Source organism: Bos taurus, chromosome 16, assembly GCF_002263795.3.
Source record: "Bos taurus isolate L1 Dominette 01449 registration number 42190680 breed Hereford chromosome 16, ARS-UCD2.0, whole genome shotgun sequence".
Classification (NCBI taxonomy): Eukaryota; Metazoa; Chordata; class Mammalia; order Artiodactyla; family Bovidae; genus Bos; species Bos taurus.
Genome location: NC_037343.1, coordinates 50,527,521 through 50,546,427, shown reverse-complemented (window position 1 = coordinate 50,546,427; position 18,907 = coordinate 50,527,521). Strand labels below are relative to the sequence as shown.

At 56.4% G+C, this 18,907-nt stretch overlaps 1 protein-coding gene and 1 non-coding gene across 2 annotated transcripts in view; one reads left to right on the top strand and one right to left on the bottom strand.

Moving 5' to 3' along the window:
• The window catches only part of SKI (SKI proto-oncogene), a 58,075-nt gene that overhangs the window by 26,726 nt on the left and 12,442 nt on the right, over positions 1-18,907 (top strand). The window lies entirely within an intron of this gene.
• Positions 16,477-16,533, bottom strand: MIR2896 (microRNA mir-2896). The gene has a single exon (NR_036363.1). It is a non-coding gene; the product is annotated as a microRNA mir-2896 (primary transcript).

Here is an 18,907-nt window from a genome sequence, read left to right as displayed (position 1 = left end):
AGACACTAATTTGATCCCTAGGTTGGGAAGATCCCCTGGAGTGGGGCATGGCAACCCTCTCCAGTATTCTTGGTTGGAAAATCTCATGGACAGAGGAGCCTGGTGGGCTACAGTCCATAGGGTCGCAAAGAGTCAGACATGACTGAAGCGACCTAGCACACACATACCATCAAATTAATGGTGAAAACTCTTGTCAAATTAGAACTAGAATTTTGTTTCCTAATAAAGGGGGTTTACCAAATGCCTATAGCAAACAGTTGCCATAATTAATACTGAAATGTTAAAATCATCCTTTTTTTAAAAAGCCTTTTTATTTTGTGTTGGAGTATGGCTGATTAACAATGTTGTGAGTTTCAGGTGCTCAGCAGAGGGACTCAGCGGTACATGTGCATGTACCCATTGTCCCCCAAACTCCCCTCCCATCCAGGCTGCCACATAACATGGAGCAGAGTTCTCAGTGCTGTACAGTAGGTCCTTGTTAGTTACCCATTTTAAATAGAGCAGTGTGTACATGTACCTTGTTTTTTTAAAAAAAATTCATTTCCTGATTATAAGTTGCTCGTACAATTGATTTTTGTATATTGATTTTGCATCTTGCGACTCCTTCTAGTAGCCTTTTTATAGATCCCTCAGGGTTTCCATCTGTGAGTAAAGACAGTGTTGCTTCCTCTCTGACTTGGACGCCTTTTCTTTGTCTTGCCTGATTGCACTGGCTGGAGCCTCCAGTGTCCTGAGAGCAGACAGCCCTGCTGCTGGCCTGGGGGGAGGTGCAGCATCTCACTGTCAGACACGGTGTTAATAGGTTGCTGGGTTTTGTAGACGCTCTTCAGGAGACTGGAAAACTTCATGCAGTTCTGTCCTTTACTTTGGCCAGGAATGGGTGCTGGGTTTTGTCCAGTGTGTGTGTGTGTGTGTGTGTGTGTGTGTGTGTGTGTGTATTTTTTTTTTTTTTTTCATTTACTGATATTATTAAGATGGTGAATATTTTTTTTTAGTTTATTAACATGGCAAGTTGCACTGGCTAATTCTTGAATCCAATGAACCTTTTGTTCCCAGGATAAATCTCCCTGGTTGTGGTGTCTCATACTTTTAAAATGTTGTTGAGTTTGACTTGATAAAATTTCATTCATAGTTTTTCCAATTGTATTCATTATGAACATTGGGCTGTCGTTTTGTTTTTTTTTCTGTTTGTAATAGTCTGGTTTTTGTATCAGAGTAATGTTGGATTCACATGATTATTTGGAAAGTACTCCCTCCATAAACTTGCTGAAAGAACCAGTAATTCTTTTAGAAATACTTGGTAGCACGTATTTTTGAAGCCTGTTTGGATTTGGAGGTGTTTTTTTTGTGGGAAGTTTTTTAACTATTCAGATTATTTATTCTTGTTTGAGAGGTTTTTTGTTTGTTTGTTTTTTAATGAGTAATTGCCCAGTTCATTTGAGTTGTCAAATTTATTGGCATGGGCTGTTGACAGTGTTTTCCTGTTACCCTTTCATGGCTGTAGAATTCAGGGCGATGGCACCTCTCGTATTCCTGATGCTGATCAATTTTCTTTTTTTATTTTCCTGATCAATCTGCGTAGAGGTTTATCAGTGTTCCTGGTCTTCTCAAAGAACCAGTGTGGGTTTACGTTTCTTCTGTTGTTTTTCTGCTGTTTGTGTTGATTTATGTGGGTTTACGTTCCTTCTGTTGTTTTTCTGCTGTTTGTGTTGGTTTGTTTCCGTCTTTGCATTTCCCTCCCTTTGACTTGCTTTGTGTTGAGTTTGTCCTTTTTTAGTTTCATGTGTTGGATGTGGAGCCATTTGTTTGTGACCTTTTCTCTTTCCTTGTGATCTAAATGTTTGGTTTTCTCCTGAGTCCTGTTTCAAGGGAATTGCACATATTCTGATGCGTTGTTTTCATTTTCATTTAAGAGTTTAAAGCTCTTCTCATGACTTTCCGAAGTCATCTAAATAATGAGAGGACTCAATGTATTTATGTATGTAGTCATCGTTTCTTGCTCTGCTCTTCCTTTGTGTAGACGCAGGTTTCCATCCGGGGGTGTTCTTCTTCTGTTAGAAGGATGTCCTTCCACGTTCTTTGTTGGTATAGGACAGCTGGTGATGAGTTTCTGTATGTATAAAGCATATTTACTTCCGCCTCTTTTTTGAAAGATACTTGCAGTGGGTGTAGAATTCTAGGTTGATAGTTTTTTCCAAGAAGAGGTAGCAAGAATACACAGAAGAACTGTACAAAAAGGATCTTAATGACCCAGATAATCATGATGTGATCACTCACCTAGAGCCAGACATCCTGGAGTACAAAGTCAAGTGGGCCTTAGGAAGCATCACTACAAACAAAGTTAGTGGAGGTGAGGGAATTCCAGCTGAGCTATTTCAAATCCTAAAAGATGATGCTGTGAAAGTGCTGTACTCAATATGCCAGCAAATTTGGAAAACTCAGCAGTGGCTCCAGGACTGGAAAAGGTCAGTTTTCATTCCAATCCCAAAGAAAGGCAGTGCTAAAGAATGTTAAAACTGCTGCACAATTTGCACTTATCTCACATGCTAGCAAAGTAATGCTCAAAATTCTCCAAGCGAGGCTTCAACAGTTTGTGAACTGAGAACTTCCAGACTTTTAAGGTGGATTTAGAAAAGGCAGAGGAACCAGAGATCAAATTGCCAACATCTGCTGGATCATAGAGAAAGCAAGAGAGTTCCAGAAAAACATCTACTTCTGCTTCATTGACTACGCTAAAGCCTTTGACTCTGGATCACAACAAGTTGTGGAAACTTATTCAAGAGATGGGAATACCAGACCACCTGACCTGCCTCCTGCAAAATCTGTATGCAAGTCAAGAAGCAACAGTTAGAACTGGACATGGAACAACAGACTGGTTCCAAATTGTGAAAGAAGTATGTCTAGGCTGTATATTTTCACCCTTGCTTATATAACTTCTATGCAGAGTACATCATGCAAAATGCCAGGCTGGATGAAGCATAAGCTGGAATCAAGATTGCCGGGAGAAATATCAATAACCTCAGATATGCAGATGATACCATCTATATGGCAGAAAGCGAAGAGGAACCAAAGAGCCTCTTGATGAAAGAGGAGAGTGAAAAAGCTGGCTTAAAACTCAACATTCAAAAAACAAAGATCAGGGCATCTGGTCCCATCACTTCATGGCAAATAGATGCGGAAACAGTGACAGACTTATAAAGAAGGCTGAGCACTGAAGAACTAATGCTTTTGAACTGTGGTGTTGGAGAAGACTCTTGAGAGCCCCTTGGACAGCGAGGAGATCAAACCAGTCAATCCTAAAGGAAATCAGTCCTGAATGTTCATTGAAAGGACCGATGCTGAAGCGCCAATACTTTGGCCACCTGATTCGAAGAGCCGACTCATTAGAAAAGACTGTTGTTGAGAAAGATTGAAGGAAGGTATTGAGGGTGCAGTAGAAGACAAGATGGGTGGATGGCATCACCGACTCAATGGATGTGAGTTTGAGCAAGCTCTGGGAGATGGTGAAGGACAGGGAAGCCTGGCGTGCTGCAGTCCATGGGGTCGCAAAGAATCATACACGGCTGAGCGACTGAACAACAGCTTTGAAAATACTGATCGGCTGTGGTTCTTCATTCCTCTTTCTGGAATATCTTTATGATTTTCATTTTTATTAGCCACTTCCCAGGTAGTGCTAGTGATAAAGAACTCACCTGCCAGTGCAGGTAGATGTAAGAGATGTGAGTTCGATCCCTGGGTTGGAAAGATCCCCTGGAGGAGGGCATGGCAGCCTGTTCCAGTATTCTTGCCTGGAGAATGCCATGGACAGAGGAGCCTGGCAGGCTGTAGTCCATAGGGTCGCAGAGTCAAACTTGACGGAAGCAACTTAGGACGCACGCACACATGTACTGCTTTTGAGCATCTTGATTTTGATGCACTTTGCTGTAGTTTTCTTTAGATTGCATGTGTTTGGGGTTTATTGAGCTTTTGGGGCTCATAGTTTTGAAGTTTGGAGGATTTCTGGCCAGTGTTTCTGGAGCCTTTTTCTGCTTCCCTGCCTCCTTTGGGAACTCCAGGCACCCGTTGAGTCACTGTTTGAAGTAGCCCAGCCCAGGGGTGCTCTGCCCCTCCCGTGTCCTTGCTGTCTGTCCTGTTCTGAGCAGTTTGTCACCAGCCCCTCAGTCTCACCTGTGTCCCCTCAGCACGTCCGCTCTGCCAGACTATCCAGTGTTGTCTTCATCTCGTGGACGCTTGACTTCACAGACCTTCTGCATCTCTGATTAACTCCTTGAATGTGTGGAGTTCAGCCTCAGTAGTGGTTCTCATCTCCTCTGTGGATTCTGGCATCTGTGTCAGTTCTGGTCTGCCTTGGAGGATTCATGAGTCTCCTTGTGGTGGCTCATGTTTTCCCGCTTCCTTGGCTGTAGACGTGCTGATGCAAAGTGTCCTGAATTCCTGTGAATCTCCTCGGGCTTTGTCCTGGGTCACTTACTCTGAGACAGTTTAATCCTTACAGGTTTTGCTGCTATGTTTTGGTGGGTTACTCCGCCCTGCCCCTCGAGTACTTCTGGTGGGTGTTTCCCAGCCTCAGGCAGTCCTCACACACTTGTGCCGACCTGTGCTCTGCTACCGAGCCTGCCCTCTGGGGCTCCTTCAGGTCCCCCTGGACCATCAGCTCTGTCTCTTTGATTCCAGGGCCTTGGGCCCCACCTGGATCCCCTCCCTGCACTGCTGCCTGGGGGCTCAGGTCAGTGGGCTGGGTGGCCGGGAGCTCCCCACGAGAGCCTCTGCATCTGGGGTCATTGTCCTCGGTGGTGGGATGTCCAGTGCCTTGAGGGTGATTGTCTCCTGGATCTTGTCTGGGTTTTAGCTGGATGTTGGAGGGGGCGATTAGTCCCTTTGATGCCATTTGGGCCACAGGCACGTCCTCTCCCTGTGGTGTGGTTACTGCTCCCAAGTTGGCTTCCAGCTTGTCTAATCAGGCTCTCTTTTCGTAAACAGCATTGGAAAAATGAGATCAATCAAAAGCTTAAAATTGCCATCATCTCACCTGATGCAGGCATCTGCACCCGGGAGGCTTGCCTGCCCCAGGGAGCCCTGGTGGGGGACAGCCCAGTGCCCCCAGAACCCACGAGAAGCAAAAATGACTGGAGACTGGAGTAGCAGAGCCTCGAGTGGTCTCGACTGCAGGAAGGAGGGGAGCATGTCCAGCTCTGAGGTAGAAGGTTTTGAAAGCTCTCTGAATTGTGCTGACTGGCATGTCCATTGTGACCAGATATGTTTTCCTTTCTGCAGTAATTTTGGCTACATTAGATTCGTTTTTGTTAACATCTTCATTACTGCCTTTTCAATTTTAGTCAGAATTGATTATGAACAAAGTGCCGTAATTTTGACTATTCAGAGTAGCAGCTGTGTGGAGCCAGCGCTTAACCAGCCTAGTGACAGACTTGTGTCCACACACTCCCCTGGTGGCTGCGCGAATGGGCTCATGTCCACATGCTCCCGTAGCGCCTACGAGAAGGGGGTGGTGTCTGTGCGCTCCCCTGGTGGCTGTGCGAATGGGCTCGTGTCCACGCGTTCTCATGGCGCCTACCAGAAGGGGCTCGTGTCCACGTGCTCCTGTAGTGCCTATGAGAAGGAGGGGTGGGGCTCCTGACCCACGCTCCCCTGGCGGCTGCGCAAACGGGCTCGTGTCCGTGTGTTTTTTATGGCTCCTGCCAGAAGGGGCTTGTGTCCGCAAGCCCCCCTGGCAGCCCCCACCCCACCCCCCAGAAGGGGCAGCACTCATAGTTGAGGCCCTGGCTGTTGGGGAATGGGGTTACCACCTGCCACTCACTTAAGCTTGAGCAGAGGCAGAGTTGAACGTTCTGAATTTCAGACACTCCCAGGCGATGTGGTCCCTTTCAGAGGAGGAGGTGTGTGCTGGTGATCATCTGGATGGAGCAGGGCCGTGGACAGTGCCTCTGTGCCCTCGTGTCCTCACCCTAGAATGCTTCCTTTAGGTCTAGGGGCACGGTCAGTAGTTTGGGGATCCAGCCAGGCCACAGGGGAGCCGTGTTCTCCTGAGACGCTGTGGGGGAGGGGCTCAGGCCAGCAGGTCAGCACTGTGCTGTGGTCTCGCCTGGAGAGGGACAGCACCTCTGTGCCCCCGGTGGGCCCCAGGCATCCAGGTACAGTGGGAGAGGGTCATGGGCCTCCTGCATCCAGTGCCCCCTACCCTGTGTCTGCCCAGAGGTGCATTGAAGAGGCTTCATCAGGCAGCTTGAGCTCTGGGGTCAAGGGGTCCGGGCTGCTGTGGTGGCCTGGGCGCCAGGTGGCGAGCCCCTGGCAGGTGTCACTCACCCTGGAGCCCATCCTCTGGTGCCTGGCTCTGGCCAAGGGCTCCAGCTCAGTGTTTTGCACAGCAGGACCTCAGCCCTGCTGGGGTCAAGGTAGGCTGAGGCCCTGGGGCACCTGATGAGTGGAGGGCCTCTGAGGGGTGGAGGTGGGGGGAGGTGCTGCCACAGCTTGGTTGCCAGGGGCGTTTTGCTTCCTGAGTCAGGAAGGCCCCTGTAGGGCACATGACTGCCTGGAAAGTTGTATCCAGGGCACAGGGCCCAATGTGCTGAGCTGACCCACAGGGCAGTTGTGGAATGGGAGGCTGTGAATGCTGGTGGTGACAAGGAAGGAGGGAAGGAGGCAGGGCCAACTGAGACCCCAGCCCTGCACACACCTCCTGTAGCTGCCGCAGGCCCCCGCGTGACTGGAGGGTCATCCTGAGCCGTATTTAACATGGTTTCTGTGGGTGGAAAAGAAAATTTGAGTGCTGAAGAATTGATGCTTTTGAACTGTGGTGTTGGAGAAGACTCTTGAGTCCCTTGGACTGCAAGGAGATCCAACCAGTCCATCCTAAAAGAAATCAGTCCTGAATATTCATTGGAAGGACTGATGTTGCAGCTGAAACTCCAATACTTTGGCCACCTGATGCAAAGAACTGACTTATTTGAAAGGACCCTGATGCTGGGAAAGATTGAGGGCGGGAAGAGAAGGGGACGACAGAGGATGAGATGGTTGGATGGCATCACTGACTCGATGGACATGAGTTTGAGTAAACTCTATGGGAGTTGGTGATGGACAGGGATGCCTGGTGTGCTGAAGTCCATGGGGTTGCAGAGTCGGACATGACTGAGGAACTGAACTGAACTGAACCAGGGGTGGGAGTGAGGTTCCCTGCCCAGTTTTAGACCCTGATCCTGCCCCTGGTCCTGGGGCATCGTACCTAATTTAATTTGCTCATGGAGGCTGCAGAGCAGAAGGGTCGAGCGGTGGTGGGTGAACACCTGGAGGGGAGGCCTGGGAAGCTGTACTCACCCACTTGGGACTCACTCGGTTCTGGCTCAGGGGTCCCTTCATGCTGGGCCCTCAGTGTGGCTGTGCTGTTGGGGATTCTGGATAAGTGTGGTCCATTTGGGACCTGCTGTGATGTCCGGCATGTCCTTCTGGACAGCAGGTCCCCAAGAGCCATTGCCTGCAAGTCCTCCGCAGGCCACAGGGCTGTTTAGGATGACGCCAGATCTCACAGGGGTAGACGATGAGCTGGAGGAGGAGCAGCAGTGAGTGCTCGGGCTCCCAACCTTGTCCCCGGGAGAGGACCAGGCTCCAGGGGTATCTGGTCTCTGGGATGACGATGTGTTGCTTGTCCTCAACCCCCAGGAGAAGGGGTCACTGTGCCGATGGTGCCTGGCTTTCTCCTGGCCTGGCCTGTGGTTATGCCATATGCACTGGGCTGAGGGAGCCACTGTGTCGTGGTGGGGGTGGGGGTCAGTCTGCACACGGAGCCCTGGGTGTTCCTCCATGTCCACTCCCATGGCCGTGCCAGGAGAGGTGGCCTGGCCATGGAGGTGCCGTTGGGCAGGCTCTGAGCAGCAGGGCCTGTACCTCTTCCTGCCCCGTTCCCGCTGGCGGGCTGGCTTCTTTTCGGTTCTCACACAGCAGGTCTGGGAGACACTGGCTCATCACCCCGAGGCCAGGGCTGGACGGAGCCCTGGTGACCTTCGCTGGCCTCTCCCGGGTGGGGGTGTAGCCGCAGGTCCTGGCTGAGGTCAGGCAGTCACAGCGATTGAGGAGGCCTGCGGCCCCGCCATCTGGCGGTTGTAAAACGGGCCCTCCGAGGTTCTGGAGCGGGGATGGCGGTGTCGCCCCTCCTCTCCCGACCCGCTGCGGGCAGACACCTCTGAGCCCTGCTCTCTGGTGTCTGTGCTGAGGGTGAAAAGTTCAGGCCATCAGCTCTAGGGATGAGGGTGGGGCAGCGCCACTCCTGCTCTCCTGAGCCCTGGACTCCTCGCGGGCGGAGTAGTTTCAGGATCCACAGATGTGTCCCGCCTGCTGTCCAACAACACACCCCCCTCCCCGCCCCCCAGGACCAGCCAGGTCCAGAGTAGGTGGCAGGAGCTTGGGCACCAGAGACGTGCCTTCCTGTGTGGTCAGGCCCTCTGGCTGCACCTGTGACTCTGGGTGGAACACACCCATGCCCTGTAGGGGCTTTTAGGAGGCCCCTATCCTGTGTTCTGTCTCCCAGTTCTCTGGGAATGAGGGGCTGCTCTGGGCACTTGGAGCCGCGGGACCCTCGGCACAGGGGCCTGGGGCTGCCGGCTCCGAACTAGATGCTCCTCTGTGCCGAGTGCGTCCTGCCCATGAGAACCTTTGTTCCTCTGGGCCCGCCAGCGCCTGGTCCCCTGTACCCACACGACCTCTGGGCTGAGATTCAGCCCTTGTCCTCGAGCCTCCTGCTGGCTGCCTGGACCATGGGGTCTTGGGGGACCCTGGGGTGCCCCTCCTCCTGTCCGGGCCATTGCTGAAGGGCCAGGAGGCGCTGATGACCTTTGTGCAGATGGCCTGAGAGGACGATGTCGGGAGAAGGCCTCCCCAGCTTACAGAAGTGTCTTCTGGGAAAGGGGACCTGGTCCCCCACAACGTCAGCGTCCCGGGGACAAGGTGCTGTGGCGTGGGTGTGCCAGCCCCCTGGGCTTGTGTCTTCTCCCCAGGGGCACAGGCCCCCATGGGCAGGTGCAGGGCTAGCCAGCCCTTCTGGGGAGAGGTGCCCCACCCCCCAGCGCTCTCTAGCAGCCCAGCCCTGTGGAGAGGCCAGGTCGAAAGGTCACTGCCCTGATTCTTACGCCATGTCGTGTGTTCTCACGACCCCTCGCCCTCTGCACAGACAGCTTTTCAGGGGCTGAAAGGCCTGGATTGTAGCTCCCTAAGTAAAACGTTTCAGTAGCTGCAAAATGGGGTTAAAACTGAGAAAACACACACACACGTCTCCGTTTAGAACAAAGAGAAGCCAGGATGGCTCGGGACGACACCACCTGCTAAAGTAGAATGAGGCGGGAAGGCCAAGTGGGAAGGCCGCACCAGGAGCTCGTCCAGACGTGCAGGGTGTGAGGGCCTGGCTTGAGGAAGGCCTCTGGGACGTGCCCAAAACCAGGGCGAGTGGGTGACCTGGTGTTTCTGCGTGGTGGCCTCTCCGCTGCTGTGTCCTGTTGGTGTCGCCCTTGACGTAGCTCCGTGTTGTGCCAAGCCCGGACTCCCTGCTTCTCTGGCTTCTGTCCACATGTGTCTTCGCAGTGTGGGACCCTCACCTCCCTGGAGCAGTGAGGAGTTCTGCTCCCAGGATGACCCTGGTTCCTTTCTGAACCAAGTCATCAGTCTGCTCGCAGCCAAGGTGGCAGGGGCCTGGGTCTCAGGTCTGGGGAATGCCCACTGGCTTCTCCTCTGAGAGGGACTTGGGTTACATGGCTGAGAGTGCGCCAGGCCTGGGCATCAGGGCAAGTGGCCTTGGAGATGGGCGCGGTAGGTGGCCTTCGTGGGATGAGGTGCTGAGGGTCCTGGGAGGGCAGGGTGGATGGGGCCCTCCCCTCCTGCCCTACCCAGTCCCCAGCTCTGTCCTTCATTCTCCCTGTCACTGGGGGGCAGGGAGGTGGTTCCAGGCTGGAAAGGCTCATGTGTTTGGGGAGGCCTCCCTCTCGCATCTGTTCTGGTCTCTCCTGTGGCTTTCCTGGCATTTGTGCAGTGAAACCTGCACACCCTCCCTGCTCTCGCACCTTTCACGTCCACGCGGGGGTCCGCATCCACATCCTGGCCACATGCTCCATGTTTCTAGAGGTGGGAGTCCAGTTGGGACCCAGGGCGTGAGGGACGGCAAGGTGAGCACACTGGGCTGGTTCCAGGAGGATGCGGTAACGACAGGGGTTTCAGTCTTGTCCCCTCTCCGCATCCATCCTTCATTACTCTCTGACCGTTGCAGGGCGGCGTCTGCGGCCTCTAGGCTGTTTTGGGGACATGGCGCGTGGTCCTGTCCGACCTTCACTGCCCTTTGCTTTCTGGTCTTTCAGGGTTCCTCTCACCCAGGGACCCACACCTGCCAGGTCTTTGGTTCTTTCTTGCACACCCTACTGCATCTGTCCTTAAACATTTGCTGGAAGCTGTGGCAGGGCTTGAGGGGCCCTGGCTCTGTGGGAGAGTCCTGAGCACGCCTTGGAGATGGGCTCACCTTTGCTCTCCGGCCTTTGCCCTTGGGCCAGGGGGTGGTTGCTCGGAGCTGGCTTCAGCTTAGCTGTGGCTCAATCCTCTTTCGCCCGCCGTGCCCACAGCCTGGTTTTGAGTTTCAGCCCACACTGCCAGCGTGCTGGAGGGAGTGGTCCGTCCTGGCACTTGCCCCCCAGGAGGCAGTGGGCTGGGCACACCCCAGGGGCACCGATCCCCTTCTCTGTGCTCTCAGGTCATTGTCTACTCTCAGGAATGGCATTCGTGGTGCCTAGTATTTCACTCCAAAAGGACGAGGCCCCAAGGTGAAAAGAGAGGTGTGGGTGGCTGGGCCTTTGGGGAGGTTGGACCCTGGCTCTGCTGCTCCCTGGTAGAAAGGGCCCGCCGGCAGGGCCTGCACTCCCGAGGTCCTCCTGGTCCCAGCCCTGGATGCTGCGACCTTGTCTGGTCTTTTGGAGGACTGGTGCTCTTGTCAGCTCTGTGGATTATCCATGGAAAAGGTGGAGAGCCTCCCAGGAGCCTCAGGGTCCCTAGCCTTGAGGTGTTTCTCTCTTGTTCTGAGATTTGGGAGGTTCTCGGGCCATCATGTCCACACGTGCATTTGCAGTGGCATCACCTGTGTGCTTGGCCTCTGACTGCTCCCCCAGCAAGGATGGGCGTGGGCCATGGATGCAGCTAGGCTCCCCCAGAGGTGAGGAGGTGGGTACCCACGACCACCAAGTCCTGCGCTGGGGGAAGGGTTTCTGGCTGACCATGGAGAAAACAATTCTGTTTAAAACGAAGAGCTTTTTAAAACCTTCCACACTTAAAAAACTGAGACCTTTCAAACTGAAATCCCTCAGCGCGTGCAGAGCACACACAGTGTGCATACCCCTCTGGCGAGTGCAGCCCAGAGGCAGGAACCCCTGTCCTCACCAATGGCATGCGTGCTTGCCGCCTCTTGGCCCAAAGAGGCTGTTCCGGCCACCTTCCCACCCATGCACAGGAGAGGCTGTCACCCAGGGCAGGATGGAGTCCTCTGGCCTTGGGTCCTTGCGGGGAGTCCTTTCAGCTGAGCAGGGTGTGCTGGCTGCAAATCCAGCCATGCTAGCCCCTGTCTGGCCTTCTCTGTCCTTGCCGGGAGGCCTTGCAGGGTGGCAGCTAAGATGGGCCCCAGGGCCAGACTAGTGGCTTTTATGGAGCCATTCTCACAACCTGCAGATTCCTAAACTTGCTTTGAAGATGATTCCCAGTGAGGTCCCTACGTGGTCACCTCCACCTGGTCACTTCCCAAGCAGAATCACGCTGTCCTCACATGTTCTTCTCCTTTCACCCCGCCCTTCTCAGAGCAGGGGCCTGACCTTCCTGTTCTAAAGACAGAGGCCTTTCCATGGATCCTGGCGGGTTAGGGGGAGACGGAGGTGCTCTGAGGCTGAATAAAAATAGGGTGCTAGTCAGAGCCATTCACGGTCAACGGAGACACGGCCTTAGGTGGCCACTGTGAGGTTTTGGTTTTTGACAGGTGAACAGTGGCGGTTCCATGCTGGCCTACGGGGCTTTGGCCTTTTCTCTGCCTGCTGCCCTGGGCGGTGGGTGGAAGCCCTGATGATCCCCAGGATGGCTGTAGAGATCAGCCTGGCCTTGGGTGGGGACCCTGATCATCTAAGCCGATCGCAGCTGGGCTTCCTGCCAAAGGAAGAGACCATCCGGCCTCATTCTGGCTCCAGCGCCTGCCATAGGGCCAGCCTGGAGACGGGGCTGTGGCCTGGGGTTTTTCACAGCCATCAACCTCGACCACCAGGAAGCTCAGACAGTCTTGTGTCCCCAGGACACCTAGGCGCTTGAGACGGCTGTAGCCTGGCTGCATGGGACAGATGGACGTGTCCATGGATCCCTGGGACTGGTGTCCTGTGTGGACCCCAGGGTGGCCCAGCAAGGTTCTTAGGACCTCCCAGGGGCATTGCAGCCCCAGCTGGGCTCCTCTCTCCATGAGCTGGGTAGGAATCTCGTCCTGCCCTTGACTACACAGTTAGACTTGGATATCCAAGCCTGCCTGGCCTGCAGGGGTTGGGGGTGTTGGTCATCACAGCCCGTGGGAGGAGTGGCCAACCGTCCCCCAGGGCTCCAGTCATTCTGGGCCCTTCACGCAGCACAGGTGTTCCTGGAGCAGTTGTCACAGACCTGGTGTCCAGAGGCCCTGGGCTGCCCCCATGAGCAGCACAGAGCTGCCCCGGGGCAACTTCCCAGTCTAGCTGGGGTGGCCAAGATGCTGGGTCTGGTGGCAGAGCCCTGCTGACTGGACAGTCACCCACCTCCTGGCCCCCTGGCATCTCTGTGTTCCTGAGGGTCTCCCACAGCCCTGGTGCTGTGGACCAGGACCCCCATTCACCTGCCTCTAGTTCTGGCCTCCTGTCAGTGGGTGCCGTGGGCCTGGCGGATGCCCCAGGTGGGAAGACCCCAACACAGAGCCCCTCCCACCTCGTCAGCCTTCTTGGAGCCGAGTCCTCCTATCCCCCACTTCCAAGCCCCTTCCCATCCTTGGCGCCTCCTGTCCTTGGGGCTTGGCATGGAGATTGGAGGGGGACACAGGAAATGCCTCCTTCCTTCCAAGGACCGCTCCAGCTGCAAATGCAGAGGCTGGGAGAGGGGCGCAGGTGCGGAGAGCTGTCTTCCCTGCGTTCCCTGTCGCCTTGCTGAGGCCACCCTCACCCTGCACACATGGGACGCCCTGCCAGGAGGGCTGAGGCCGGAGGATAGTGGGCTCCTCCTATCCTCCTAGGAGCTGTATCTCCTTTTCCTGTTTCGGGGGAGGTTGATTCAGTGGTGATGCTCCCGTGGCCTTGCTGTTGAAGAGACACATTAGCGGCCAGGGTGGAGCCCGCTCCTGTGTGGGCGGATGTCCCTTCTCCAGGAGGCCCCCAGATCACCATCACCGAGGCAGGGCTGGTGTCCCAATGTGGCAGCGGGAGCCTGGCTGCTGTGCCCACGTGTGTCTGGGCCCCAGAACAGCCCTGGCCTGCAGACAGGAGACTGTGTTCCCTGACAGCACATGGTGCACCTTTGGTGAAGATGAACCCGCCTGAAGACAGCAGTGAACACAGGCCGCAGTATGGCGGTTGGAAACTCAGGAGACCCCAGTCTTCCTAATTAGATAATGTGAACTCAGGTCTCAGGTCAGTGAGGGTCAGAGACAGGTTGGGTTGGGGGGTGGGCCATGGGCTCCCGTCTCTCTGCCGCAGTGAGCAGACCAGGCCTGGAGCCAGGCGAGGGGCAACTCACCAGCTCTAAAGGTGGCTCCAGCCCTCCGCCCTTAAGGGCCAGATCGGGCCTGCAAAGGACTGCAGGTCCTCCCTCCTCCCCCTACACACAAACCCAGGAGAAGGCGCCAGAAGGCCCTGTCCTTGCTCCCCACCCAGGCTTCAGGCACACCCCTCCTTCCCCATGGGTTCTTTGGCTTCATGCAGCGAGGGGAGGGGGCTCGGCAGGGTGTGTGGCAGTGAGGAGGCATTGCTGGGTGGGGTGGGGGTCAGGTCCCCTGGTGCAGCTGTGTCACCTGGCCGCTGGCCTGGCAGCGCTGGGAGAACCTTGTGCCTGGGCCCCGGCCTCCTGCACCTGCCAGGCCCTGTCCCCCTCCATTTGCTGGGATGATCCACAGGAAGGGGGAGTGTCGGGTTTCTGGCCTTTGACCAGCTCACCAGTGGCAGGGGTCCTGCAGCTGAGGGTCAGCTGTGGATGGCGTGGTTCCTGCTGTGGATGGACGTGTGTGGGTAGTGACCCCAGTGCTCTCTGTTCTGAGGCAGCAGAACCTGTGTCCCCCACTTCTCAGATGAAAGATAGGTGTGTGTTCTGCAGCCTTGTCCCATACTCACCTTGTTGACTTGTCCTGGCTCTCCTGGGCCCGGCATGGCCCATGCAGCCCCTTCCCCACCCCAGCCTATCTCCTGGGCAGCGATGAACCTTGGACAGGAAGGGTCAGGTGCCCTCGGAGACCCTCATCGAAGTGTGAGAGTGATGCGGTGTGCTTCATGCGATGTGTCCTGCACTTTCCTCGGGACTCACTCTGGTGGCCCTGCCTTCCTGGGAGCTGGTCGGTGCCAACCACAGGTCCGTGGATTCTCAGCTCCGTCTCCACGTGAGCTGTCTTTCAGCTGGGACTCTGGGAATGTGCCAGGGACACACCTGTGGTGACTTCCCCAGCCCCTCGCCAGCCTCAGTGCCTCAGCCCGAAAGCGGAGGCAGCCACCGCGCCAGCTCTGAGCTGCTCCCAGGCCGGGCAGCGCCACTGTCCACCACGCTGGCTCGGGTGCTGGGCTCAGTGTTGTGTCGGTTTCTATGGAGAGAAAACAACCAGGGCTGCCGCCGCTGCGAGAGGGAGGGGTGGGGACCGAGGAAACAAAACAGACCCGGCTGGGTGGGCGGGGCCTCCTGGCCACTTCCTGGCCGGAAAGCTGGCGAGAAAGTTGTCTGTCCCTTGAGCTGGCCGCTGAGGCCAGGACGCTCTCAAGATCCAGGCTGGGCCTTGTCAGCTTTCTCTGCACATGCGATGCCCAGAGAAGGAGGACCTGCCTCTGGGGGCCTTTCAGGCTGCTGTGGAGTTGGGGGCAGCTCCTCTGGAACCCCTCCCGCTGGCAGGAAAGGCCACACAGGGTCTGGCCCTGTTGTGGGTGACCGCCAGGTCCAGCGTGTCTTCCCTTCTGCCCACTCAATCCCGCTGGCCCCACCGCCCACACCTGCCCTTCCGCAGCCTCCTCAGCACCGGGTCACCCTGCTTTTTCTCTGTGCTGCTTGCAGGTGTGGGTGAGGGGCCAAGCTGCACCTCCCCCGCCTTGCTGTGTGTCTCTTGCTGGGTCGAGTTCCCCTCCCTTCCCCCAGGAGGCCTGCGCCCAGAGGAGGATAGGTGGGGGCAGACCGCCGCCCTCCTCTGGGGGCACCTGCCTGACAGGCCACACCCACCCAGGGGCTGTGGCCACTGCGGCCGAAAGTGGGGTGGGTACTCCACGTGGGTCCTCCGACTCCATCTCTGTCAGTGGTCAGCGTGGACCGGGGATTTGAGGGCCCATGTTTGTGTACTTTCCTGGACAAAAGCATCCCCAACAGTAAAAAGAAGGGACTTGTTTTGTTGTTTGAACTGGTAGTACAGAAAGCCCTTTGGCTCTGTGTTGTGTTTGGGCCGCGGTGGCCGGCCTGCATGGTGTGTCGTGCTGTGGTTCAGACGCCTGGGGTTTCTGCAGGCTTGAGCCACCTCCACTGTGAATTTCCATCTCCTCACCGTCACCAGCCCTCTGCATGCACTTGGGGTACATTAACAGATGGGCTTTTAAAACTCTTCTTTTGGAGGATCTTTCTTCTTAACTGGTTAGAAAGCAGTTTCCAAGTTCCCTCGCAAGGCTGCGCTCCACAGCTGGGGGAGCCCTTGACCCCGGGTCCCTGAGGACCGTGAGCAGCCGTTGCTGAGCCTCTGCAGTCACGCACTTGGCAGGTCCAGGGGACCATGTGTCTTGCGGATTCTGGCCTGCTGTGTAACTCGGCTTTTGTCCGGGAAGCAGAAAAAAGGGCTAAAATCTCTGACAGACTTGTCTTGGGGGATTTTGTTGCTAATTAACACCATTTCAAATAAAGAAAAATAAGATGTTTTAAGTTCTACCGTTCTTAGAGCAGTAGAACGCTCTAAGTTCTACTGTTCCTCTTTGTTCTGTGCAGTGCAGATGGGTGCGTCTGAGGGATGTGTGGGGAGCTGCAGCGGGCTCTCGAGTTCTGTCCTTGCTTTGCGGGCGGGGGGCCTCCACAGCTCCTTCTGCCACCCTCTGAGGAGCGGAGGGCTGGCCGATGAGAATCTGGGAGCCCGGCTTTCCTTCAGGCCGGTCTCCTTCCCCCCACGTGGTTGCGAGAGGCCAGGACGCCCTGCTCGGCCGGGGTAGGGGGCGAGTGGCCCCCTCTGTCTGAAGGAAAGCCCAGCCCCTTGGGATCTCATGCTGTCTCGCTCTTTGCCCGCGCTGTCTTCCCGATGGACTTCATCTGCCGAGAATCTGTTCAGAGTTGACGCCAGCCGGGTGTCGGCCGTCGTGTGACCTGGGATCCAGCCCCATTGTCTCGTCCTCAGGTTAGAAAGGCTCTTGGGAGGGCCTCCTGGGGCTTCCTTCTCCACCGGCCTCCTGCCCCGGGGCGCTATGGGAGTCTGGCGTCAGGCTCCAGAGAGCCAGGCAGAGCCCCGTTCTGTGTGGAGATGGGCCTCGTGCGGCCTTTGGGTGGACACCACATATGGGTGTTTTTGCTTAGACTCTGAAGACGGGGAGCGTGTTTCCTGGACAGGAGAAATCCTGATGTGGAGAGAAACAGGAATCTCCTGACATGGGCGGTTCGGACCCTGAGAACATTGTTAGTGGGCTGTCCGCCCGAGGATGGCGCAGGCTCTGTGGTCCCTGTGAGGTAGGCAGGTCTGCCCCCATGGACTTCAGGTGCTGGAAAGTGGGGCCTGAGCAAGGGGCTCCCCTCAGTGGGTTGGGGTGTGGGGTGGTGGACCTCATCCACATGGGGCCTCCTGGGACAACAGGGAGCCTGGCTAGCTGGAGTGAGGGGGTCGTTGGAGAGCAAGGCTCCCCCTCTCTCACTCCCACTGTGTCTTTGAGGCCCCTGCCAGCTCCTGCACGATCAGCAGGTCTGGTCAGCAGATCTGTTTCCCTCTGGCCTCTCAGGATGCACTGAGCTGGGGGCTCAGGGTCCATCGAGTGCCCTCTCCCAGCACCAGGTCTCCTTCTTGGAGTCGTGCTTGTGCGACAGTAAACTGAACATGGGAGTCACACCTGCCGGCTCAGAGGTCAGGGCGTGCTTGACCAGTGGGGGTCATGTCAGTGCCCTCAGGACACAGATGGTGGCCGGGATCCGGGCATGGAGCTCTTGCTACTCCAGCCTCCACCACAGAACCAGCCGGCCCCTGCACCATGTCACCTCCTCCCGACGCCAAGCTTCCCAATCCTCCTGCCATCGCACAGGGAGGGACTTGGTGCTGCCCACCCTGCCCATGCCGCCCTGGTGGCCCCTCCCGCAGGAATGGGTCATGGGTGAGATGGTGGAGGCGCCTCTGGGGACACAACCCTTGTTGCTTGCTCTGATCGTGTGTACTCCCTGGCAGGATTCTGAGCAGTCCTCAGCCTCATCCTCCCTGGGCCCCCAGGTGCTCGGCAGGCCCCCTCCTGCTCTGCTCTCATCCAAGGCTCAGGAGCCGGTCAAGTCCGAGGGCCTCAGTGGGCATGAGGCTGGCGTTTGGAGGAGCAGGAAGACCCCTTACTGGAAGGAGGCGGGCTGCTGGGTCCCAGTGGCCTCTCATCGCGTGTGGCTCCCATTTTCATTGACGCTGTGGCTTAGCAGTGCCCCACTGCCCCCAGTCAGCATCTGGGTCAGTGTCTGACTGACAAGACCAGTTGCGGGGGGCTGTCTTCCACCCAGGCCCTGTCTCGGGGCCAGCCAGACACACCGGCCCCCAGCCTGCTGGGTTTAGGGCTCTGCTCTGGGAAAGGCCTGTTGGGCCTCGCCTGTCCCCCTCCTGACTCCATCCCCTCAGCTGACTCCCACCTGCCCCCTGCTTGGGGCTCTCTCTGAGGCTCTCACCTGGGGCAGCTGATGGATTACACATGAGAATGTGCAGGCTACGTGTATGCCCTAGGTGCCCACACACACGTATACACATGCTCCCCCACATGTGCCCTGACCTTGTCCTGACGGCCAGTGCCCCTGTGAGTCCAGGAGCATGTTGGGGTGCTCTGTAGGTGTAGGGAGCAGAGGGTGGCCCAGCGCCACCGCTGGGCAGAGCTTGCAGCTCTGAGGAGGAGGAGGCCAGCTAGTGGAAGCAGAGCGGGGCGGGGACCACACCCCCTCGGGCCTCAAGGGAGATGCCGTGGGTGCAGTGAGGCGCCATGGCACCCCTGGTGGCAGATGCTGGTGTGAGAGGAGCGGCTGGGGGGCGGGCCCAGGTCAGGAGGTGTTGGGGGAGTGACCCTGCAGAGCAGCCGCCTGGCCTTCATCAGGGGACGGCACCCACGCATCCATCCTGGTTCCTGTGTCAGAGGCCTGTTGGGGGTCAAGAGAGTGGTTGAGCCTCCTGAGGGCCTGGTGGGGCCAGGGCTGCCCACGTGGACCACAGTGTGTCCAGCCCCCCTCCTGCCCTGTGAACTGTTCTCTTCTGGTGAGGCTGGGGCTCAGTCACCCTCCAGGAAGGGCGGTCGCTTTTCCTTTCTTGTTCTGGGTAGACAGGCTTGTTTGTCCCCCTCCCTCTCCCGGGGCCAGAGCCTGCGTCCACTCCACACTGGCTAGTCAGGGCGCTCACCACCCTTTAAAACCAAGAACAGTGTTGTAGGAGTAAAATAAGCCCCAAAACAAGAACCGTGGATTTTCAAAACAGCTTCATTGTTCTTGGGTTCTGGTTCTTTGGGGT